This window comes from Microcebus murinus, chromosome X (assembly GCF_040939455.1).
Source record: "Microcebus murinus isolate Inina chromosome X, M.murinus_Inina_mat1.0, whole genome shotgun sequence".
Taxonomy (NCBI): Eukaryota; Metazoa; Chordata; class Mammalia; order Primates; family Cheirogaleidae; genus Microcebus; species Microcebus murinus.
Window position 1 is genome coordinate 64718582 of NC_134136.1, and position 8638 is coordinate 64727219.

At 40.6% G+C, this 8638-nt stretch overlaps 1 pseudogene across 1 annotated transcript; it reads left to right on the top strand.

Annotated features, from left to right (window-relative positions):
- Positions 1 to 6506: 6506 nt before the first annotated feature.
- LOC105881051 (farnesyl pyrophosphate synthase pseudogene) lies at positions 6507 to 7673 on the top strand (annotated as a pseudogene). The gene has a single exon (XR_001158511.2). The product of XR_001158511.2 is annotated as a farnesyl pyrophosphate synthase pseudogene (transcript).
- Positions 7674 to 8638: the final 965 nt, after the last annotated feature.

Below are 8638 nucleotides of genomic sequence, written 5' to 3' on the forward strand. Positions count from 1 at the left end.
CCCTCCTCTTAGGTTTCTTCACATAATCCCACATCTATTATATGCTTTGCTGTTTTCTCTTATTTCTCTGTGACTGACTTATTTAATTGGAAGGTGTTATATTCAATCCCTGAGATTTTTTCTTCTGTTTGATCTACCCTGTTCTTGAGGATTTCCACTGTGTTTTGTAGTTCTCTGAATAGATTCTTCATTTCTAGACGTTTGGTTTGATTTTTCTTTAATTTTTCCATTTATTTAGTGAATTTTTCTTCCAGGTTCTGGGTTTTTTATGTGGTTTCTTTGTGTTGGGTATCCATTTTCTTGAATGTCATCAAGTGTTCTTACAATCCATGTTCAAAATTCTTCTCGTGTCATTTTAGTGTTCTCACTTTGGTTGCTGTCCATTTCTAGAGAGCTAGTTTCCTCTTTGGGGGTGTGCTTTCCATTTGATTCTTCATACTTCCAGAGTTCTTTCGCTGATTCCTTCCCATCTTGATCAGTTGTTGTTTCTTATCTTTAGCTTTTCATTTGGATAATGATATACTCTGTTTAGTCTCTGAGCCAGTAGGTGGTGTTTGTGAGTGGGATTTGACCACACCCTGTATGATGAGTCAGTAGATGCCATAAAAGAGTGTGCAGAATGATCTCCCTGTCAGTAGGTGGCACTTGCTGGGAGGAGCAGGCTACAGTGTTGTTTTCAGGTCCTGTAACCAGCTCTTGTTCCTCTGGAGAGGCACTCTAGTGCCTCAAGTGGTCGGTGGGGCCCTGAGACTTCCAGGTGTGTCCTTATTCTCCACCTTAGTGAGGGCTGGTCTGGGAGTGATTCTGGATGGAGCTGGGTTGGGTAAGCCTGCCCTCAAGTGCCACAAACGCTATTAGAAGGGGTCAAAAGTCTGTTCTCTGCTTCTGGGCAAAGCTGTCAGGGAGGGACTGGAGTATCCTATAGTTTCAGGTACCCTTCGTTTTGACCCTTGTCTGATGTATGTTTGTCTGCTTATTTTTTACACTGTCTTCTAAATTCTATCTTTTTTGCAGAGACACTCTGGCTGGCGGCTTTTATCATCCACCATCTTGTATCCCCAGCACATAGATCTCTAGCTTAAATTATTTCTAGGAGCTACACAGGGAGAGAGAGAGTGTGTGTGTGTGTGTGTGTGTGTGTGTGTATGTGTGTGTGCACGCATTGGGAGACCAGGGGGCAAGGAACAGGCATTCTAAATCAATATAAGATTTTCTGACCTAATATTTTCATCTAAATATGTAAAAGGAAAAATCTGAAGAACTAGTCATCCAGTTGCCAACTTTTTCTTTCTTCTGAAGTTCTACAGTCAAGGCAAAAACACCTACTGTGTTTCAAACTCCGTGTCTGGTATAGATATGGGGTTAGAGGACAAAATTCTTGGCCTTAGGTTATGGCCCATCTCACACTGATTCTTTGAGGCCTTGGAAAAGCAGTCTGCACTTGTATCCTCTTCTTATTTCCTTCACCCTGGGTCTTAGGATGGGTTTTCCTGGAAGGAGATTCTGAGATAGAGTTAGAATGCAGGTCAGTTATTAAATGAGTTCCCTTGAGATTAATGACTGTGGAAGCAGAATTGGGTCGGGGGAGGAGATGACTGTGTTAGTCTATTTTGTGTTTCTACAAAGGAATACCTGAGACTGGGTAATTTATAAAGAATAGATGTTTATTTGGCTCATAGTTCTGCAGGCTGTAAAAAAAAAAAAAAAAAAAAAAAAAAAGGCATTGTTCTGGCATCCGCTTCTGGTGAGGGATTCAGGGAACTTCCAATCAAGGAGGAAGGCAAAAGGGAGCAAGTGTGTCACATGGTGAGAAAGGAGCAAGAAAGAGGAGGAGAGTCCAGACTTTTTTAAACAATCAGCTCTCATGTGTGAACTAATAAAGAGCACTCAGGGTACCAAGCCATTCATGAAGGATCTGCCCCCATAACTCAAACATCTCCCAGTAGGTTCTACCTTCAACACTAGGAATCAAATTTCAACATGAGATTTGAAGGCACCAAATATCCAAATCATATCATGTGCTGTGATGTAGACCCAGTGATTGCTCAGCCAACTTCAAAAGGCTCTCCAAAGTGAGACAGCCCTTCAAAGCTGCCGTGAGTTAGGCTGAGATGGCTAGATCTTTATACTCCCAAATGGATCAGTCAATAGATGAGTGCTATCCTGAGAAAAGGAGTGACCTTGGGTGACTCTGAAGAGGTGACTCTCTGCAGCTGATGCAATATCCAAAGGGTCTGCTGCTAAAGACCATGTGCAGATAATACTCCTAGTGATGGAGCAACAAATGTTTCATTGAAAGGAGATCTGGGTGGGGCATCACAGTGGCTACTACAACCCAATCTAAGTTAGCTTTTCAGAGTACACTAAATACTTCTTACAAAGGTTACCAATGAACCCCTAATGAGAAAGTTTAAAAGCCTCATCTTGATCTTACATGAATTTCCTGACCTTTTGGCATTGTTGATCAACTATTATGGCTTCAAAACTTCCCTTGCCTCTGCTATAGTTCACTTTTACCTTTCTAACAGCTCCTTTCGGCCATCACTCTATCTTCCTCATTGAACCACTCAACTATAGGTTCCATTCTCCATCCCCAGTTCCATTCGGGTGCCCCTTTTCTTTTTCTCCATATTCTCCTTCTTTCTGATTGATCTATCTCACCCACCTCCAAATGCCAATGATCAGATGATTCCACAGCTGCATCTCTCTTCTGAGCTCCATGTGTATTTCCAACTGCCCAGTAAATGTCCACAACATAAATGCATTGCTGTCTCAAACTCAATTTGTCTATATTAGTCAGCTTGGGCTGCCATAACAGAATACCACAGCCTGGGTGCCTTAAACAACACAGTTCTGGAGGCTGGAAGTTCAAAATCAAGGTGCTAGTGGGGTTGGTTGTCTGGTGAGGTCTCTTTCTTTGGGTTACAGATGACTCCCTTTTCCCTATGTCCTCACAGCCTTTTCTCTATCTACGTGTGGATAGAGAGAGATTTATGCAATCTTTTCCCTTTCTTATAAGGACTCCAGTCTTATATAATTAAGGCCCCACCACTATGATCTCATTTAAACTTAATTAACCCCCTAAAGACCCTATCTACAAATATAGTCTCTTGGAGGTTGGGGCTTGAACCTATGAATTTAGAGGGGAAGACATAATCTGGTCCATAACATTCCACCACTGGCCCCACAGAATTCATGTACTTCTTGCATACAAAATAAATTCACCCTGTCCTAACATCCCTGAAAGTTTTCACTCATTCCAGCATCAATTCCAAGTCCAAAGTGTCATCTAAATATCATCTAAATCATGTATGGGTGATAGCTGAAATATGATTCATCCTGAGACAAAATTTTTCTTTAGCTATGAACCAGAAAAGTTATGTGCTTCTAAAACATAATGCTGACACAGGCATAGGATAGAAATTCCCATTCCAAAAGGGAGAAATCAGTAAGAATAAAGGGGTGATAGGTCCCAAGCAAGTGAAAAACCTAGCAGGGCAAATTCCATTAGACCTTAAGGCTTGACAATAATCCTCTTTGGATATAGGCTCTGCCCTCCATGCCCACTGGGGTGGCCACGTCACCATCACCCATGGCCCTAGGGAGCAGCTCTGACTCCTCACTCTGCATGACACTCAACACATATGTTTCTTTGTAATGTCCCCTTCCATGTGGAGGCCCTAATCCCTGAGGCACTGGGTGAGAGCATCCTGGCCCACTGAAACCCAGGAGGTAGGCCCACCATTTGAAACTGGGAAGGAAACAGCCTTGGCCTCTCAGCTTATGGTAAGAGCAGAAGCTCTGATAATCTCCAAATTGCCTTCAAGGCAATTCTTCTTTTTTTCCTGAAGGGTAAGGCATGATCTCATTCCTTTGAATAGCTCTATTCAAAGGCATTTATTTATTTATTTATTTATTTATTTATTATTTCAGAATATTATGGGGGTACAAATGTTTTGGTTGCATGAATTTCTTTTGTATAGTTTGAGTCAAAGTTATAAGTGTGTTGATCACCCAGATAGTGTGCACTGTACCTTTTTGGTGTGAATTTACCCATCCCCTGTTACTCCCGTAACCTGATTGATTTCTGTTGAATTTTACTACCATCTATACATATAAGTGTTGATTATTTAATTCCAATTTAATAATGAGTGCATGTGGTGTTTGTTTTTCCATTCTTGCAATATTTCATTTAGGAGGATGGTTTCTAGCTCCATCCAGTTTGTTACAAAAAGGGTTCACCATTGTTTATGGTTGAATAGTACTCCATGATATACATATACCACATTTTATTAATCCACTCATGTGTTGATGGGTACTTGGGTTGTTTCCACATCTTTAGTGGTAAAACAAAGCAATAAAATTCCACTCAACAGGATGAACAAAAATCCACCCTGCATATCAATTCTTTCAATAAATGTGAATGGCTTGAACTCCCCACTCAAGAGACATAGGCTGGCTTAATGGACACAAAGTACAAGCCAAGTATCTTCTATCTCCAGGAAACGCATCTAACCTATAAGGACTCATTCAGACTCAAGATGAAGGATGAAAAACAATACTGTATGCAAATAGAAACCAAAAGAAAGCTGGTGTAGCCATTCTCATATCAGATAACATAGACTTCAAATCAGTAAAAGTAAAGAAAGACAAAGATGGTCATTATATAATGGTGAAAGGAATAATTCAACAAGAAGACATAACAATCCTAAGTATTTATGCACTTAACGCAGGTGTGCCCAGATTCATAAAGCAACCCTACTTGATCTAAACAAAATGATAAACAGCAGCACCATAATAGCCAGGGACTTAAACACCCTACTGACAGGATGGGGCAGATCCTCCAAGAAGAAAATAAACAAATAAATGAGAGACTTCAGTGGAAATCTAGAGCAAATGGGCCTAACAGACATTAACAGAACATTCTACCCAAAAAACACTCAATATGCATTCTTCTCATCAGGTTGTGAAACATTCTCTAAGATTGATCACATCTTAGGCCACAAAACATGTTTCAACAAATTTTAAAAAATAGAAATTATACCATTTATCTTCTCAGACCACAATGGAATAAAGTTAGAAATCAATTCCAACAGAAACCCTCAACTCTACACAAAGCCACAGAAATTAAGCAACCTACTGCTGTATAGTTATTGGGTCAAGGAGGAAATTAAGATGGAAATCAAAAGATTCTTCAAACTAAATGACAAAAAGGGTACAAGTTATCAATATCTGTGGGATTCAGCAAAAGTAGTCATAAGAGAAAATTCATAGCCATAAATGTCTACATCCAAAAGACAGAAAGATCACAATTCAGCAATCTAAAAAAGCATCTCAAAGAATTGGAAAATGAAAAATAAACCAATCCCAAACCCAGCAGAAGAAAAGAAATAACCAAGATCAGAGCAGAACTAAATAAAATTGATAACAAAATAATTATACAGAGATTAATGAAACAAAAATTGGTTCTTTGAAAAGATGAACAAAATTGACAGACCTCTTGCTAGATTAACCAGAAGCAGAAAAGAAAGGACCCTAATAAGCTCAATCTGAAATGAAAAAGGAGATATTGTGACTGATACCATGGAAATACAAATGTCATCTCTGAATACCTTAAAAATCTCTATGCACATAAACTTGAAAACATTATGGAAATGGACAAATTCTTGGAAGCACACAACCTCCATAGGCTTAATCAAGAAGAAACAGAACTCCTGAACAGACCAATATCAAGTAATGAATTTTATTCAGCAATAAAGAATCTCTCAACAAAAGAAGTTCCCAGACCATATGGTTTCACAGCTGAATTTTACCAGATCTACAAAGAAGAACTCGTACCTATACTGCAAAAATTATTACATAACATAGGGAAGGTAGGAATACTCTCCAGCTCATTCTACAAAGCCAATATCACCTTGAAATTTTACCATTTTATTTTTATTTTTTTATTTTGCTGGCATGGATGTGGAGAGAAAGGAACATTATACACTGTTGGTGGGACTGCATACTGGTACAACCTGTTGTAAAGTAGTATGGAGAGTCCTCAAAGAACTAAAATTAGACCTACCATTTGATCCAGCAATCCCATACCTTTGGTGTTCTCTGCAGAACAAGCTTTCTCATTGTTTGTAATACACATAGACTGAGAATTTCCAAATCTTTATGTTCTAGTTCCTTTTTGCTTAAAATTTCCACCCATTTATCTTTATTATAAGCAATAAGGAAAAGCCAAACCAAACCATTCACACTTTGCTTAGAACTTTCCTCAGCTAAATTTCATCACTTGTAAGTTCTACTTTCCACAAAACAGTAGAATAGAATTCAGCCAAGTTCTTTGCCTCTTTATAATAAGGATCTCCTTTCCACCAGTTTCCAATAGCAGGTTTTTCATTTCTACCTGAGACCTCACCAGAATCATCAGCTTTAACATCCACATTTCTATCAATACTCCCTTCAAGGCAATCTAGGATTTTTCTAGCATGCACATCAAAAATTTTCCAGAAGCAGGAACCGGCATCCAGGAACAGAGCACTTCACTCCTCCCTCAGAATGAACGGAGATCAGAAATTGGATGTTTATGCCCAAGAAAAGCAGGATTTCATCCAGCACTTTTCTCAGATTGTCAGGGTGCTAACTGAGGATGAGATGGGGCACCCAGAGACAGGAGATGCTATTTCCCAGCTTAAGGAGGTCTTGGAGTACAATGCCATTGGAGGCAAGTACAACCGGGGTATGACGGTGCTGGTAGCATTCCGGGAGCTGGTGGAGCCAAAGAAACAGGATGCTGATAGTCTCCAGCGGGCCCTGACCGTGGGCTGGTGTGTGGAACTGCTGCAAGCGTTCTTCCTGGTAGCAGATGATATCGTGGATTCATCCCTAACCCGCCGGGGGCAGCTCTGCTGGTATCAGAAGCCAGGCATAGGTTTGGATGCTGTCAATGATGCTCTGCTTCTGGAAGCATGTATCTACCGCCTGCTGAAGCACTATTGCCGGGAGCAGCCTTATTATCTGAACCTGATCGAGCTCTTCCTGCAGAGTTCATATCAGACTGAGATCGGGCAGACCCTGGACCTTATCACAGCCCCCCAGGGCAATGTGGAACTTGGCAGATTTACTGAAAAGAGGTACAAATCTATTGTCAAGTACAAGACAGCTTTCTACTCCTTCTATCTTCCTGTAGCTGCAGCCATGTATATGGCAGGCATTGATGGGGAGAAGGAGCATGCCAACGCTAAGAAGATCCTGTTGGAGATGGGAGAGTTCTTTCAGATTCAGGATGATTACCTTGACCTCTTTGGGGATCCGAGTGTGACAGGCAAGGTTGGCACTGACATCCAGGACAACAAATGCAGCTGGCTGGTGGTTCAGTGTCTACAACGCGCCACTCCGGAACAGCGCCAGATCTTGCAGGAGAATTACGGGCAGAAGGAGGCGGAGAAGGTGGCCCGGGTGAAGGCACTATACGAGGAGCTGGATCTGCAGGCTGTGTTCCTGCAGTATGAGGAAGACAGTTACAGCTACCTCATGAGTCTCATCGAGCAGTACGCTGCACCCCTTCCCCGGGCCATCTTCTTGGAGCTAGCACGCAAAATCTACAAGTGGAAGAAGTGACCTACACTGCAAGGATGGGGAGAGGAGGCTCTCAATAAATTATTGTATAACCTTAAAAAAAATTTTTTTTTCCAGACTTTACCCATCACCCAGTTGCAAAGTCACTTCCACATTTGTAGGTCTTTGTTACAGTCCACACTCAAGGACAGAACTAAATTCCACCTCTTGAAAGGAGGAATATCAAATAATTTGAAGACATATCTTAAAACCTCCCAAACATCTGCCATATCCACCCCACTTTCATCCATTTTTAGACTATTACACTGGCCTCCTAAATTGTCTCCTTACTTTTAATATTTCTAAAACTCAAATATAATCATGTGGACTCCAGTGGCTTCCTGGAACTGTAGAATAAATTCCATGTTCCTTAGCATGATATTCAAGGCTGGCTGAAATTTTGCCAGAGCATTTTTAAACATTTTAAATTAAGTTTTTAGCTTTATTATCTCCATCTAAACAATCTATGTATTTTCCATGTACTTTCATACCTCTGACCATGCATTTGATCTCTCTGCCTGAATTTCTGTGGTGGATTCTTCCAAATTGTTCACCTTCTCTGTGTTTACACCCTTTTCTATGTGACTTTGCTGTTCTACTAGAGGCAGAATATACTTCTCCATCCTTCAACTATGTGACTTTCTTTGACCAATAGGATATTAACAGATGTGATGCAAGCAGGGGCTTAAATGTGCTTTAATAGTAGAACGTGCTCTCTTGCACTTCTGCCATGGCCATGAGAAAAGCTTTCTTTGGGCATCTGTTCTTCCACAGCAAAAGAAGTCTTCTTAGAATATGAGAAAAGTTGGCTGGATTACACACACATATACACACTCACACACATACCCTACAAGATTAGAGCCAAGCCTAGCAGAACTCAGCCTAGATCAGTGGATCCCCAGACAATCTATGGCTGTGTGAATAAGAATAAATTATTGTTGTTTAAAGTCACTTCATTTTGTGGTGGTTTGTTACATAGCACAACTGTGGCAATACCTAACTAATCTCTTCCTTCCCACTTTCTTTGCTC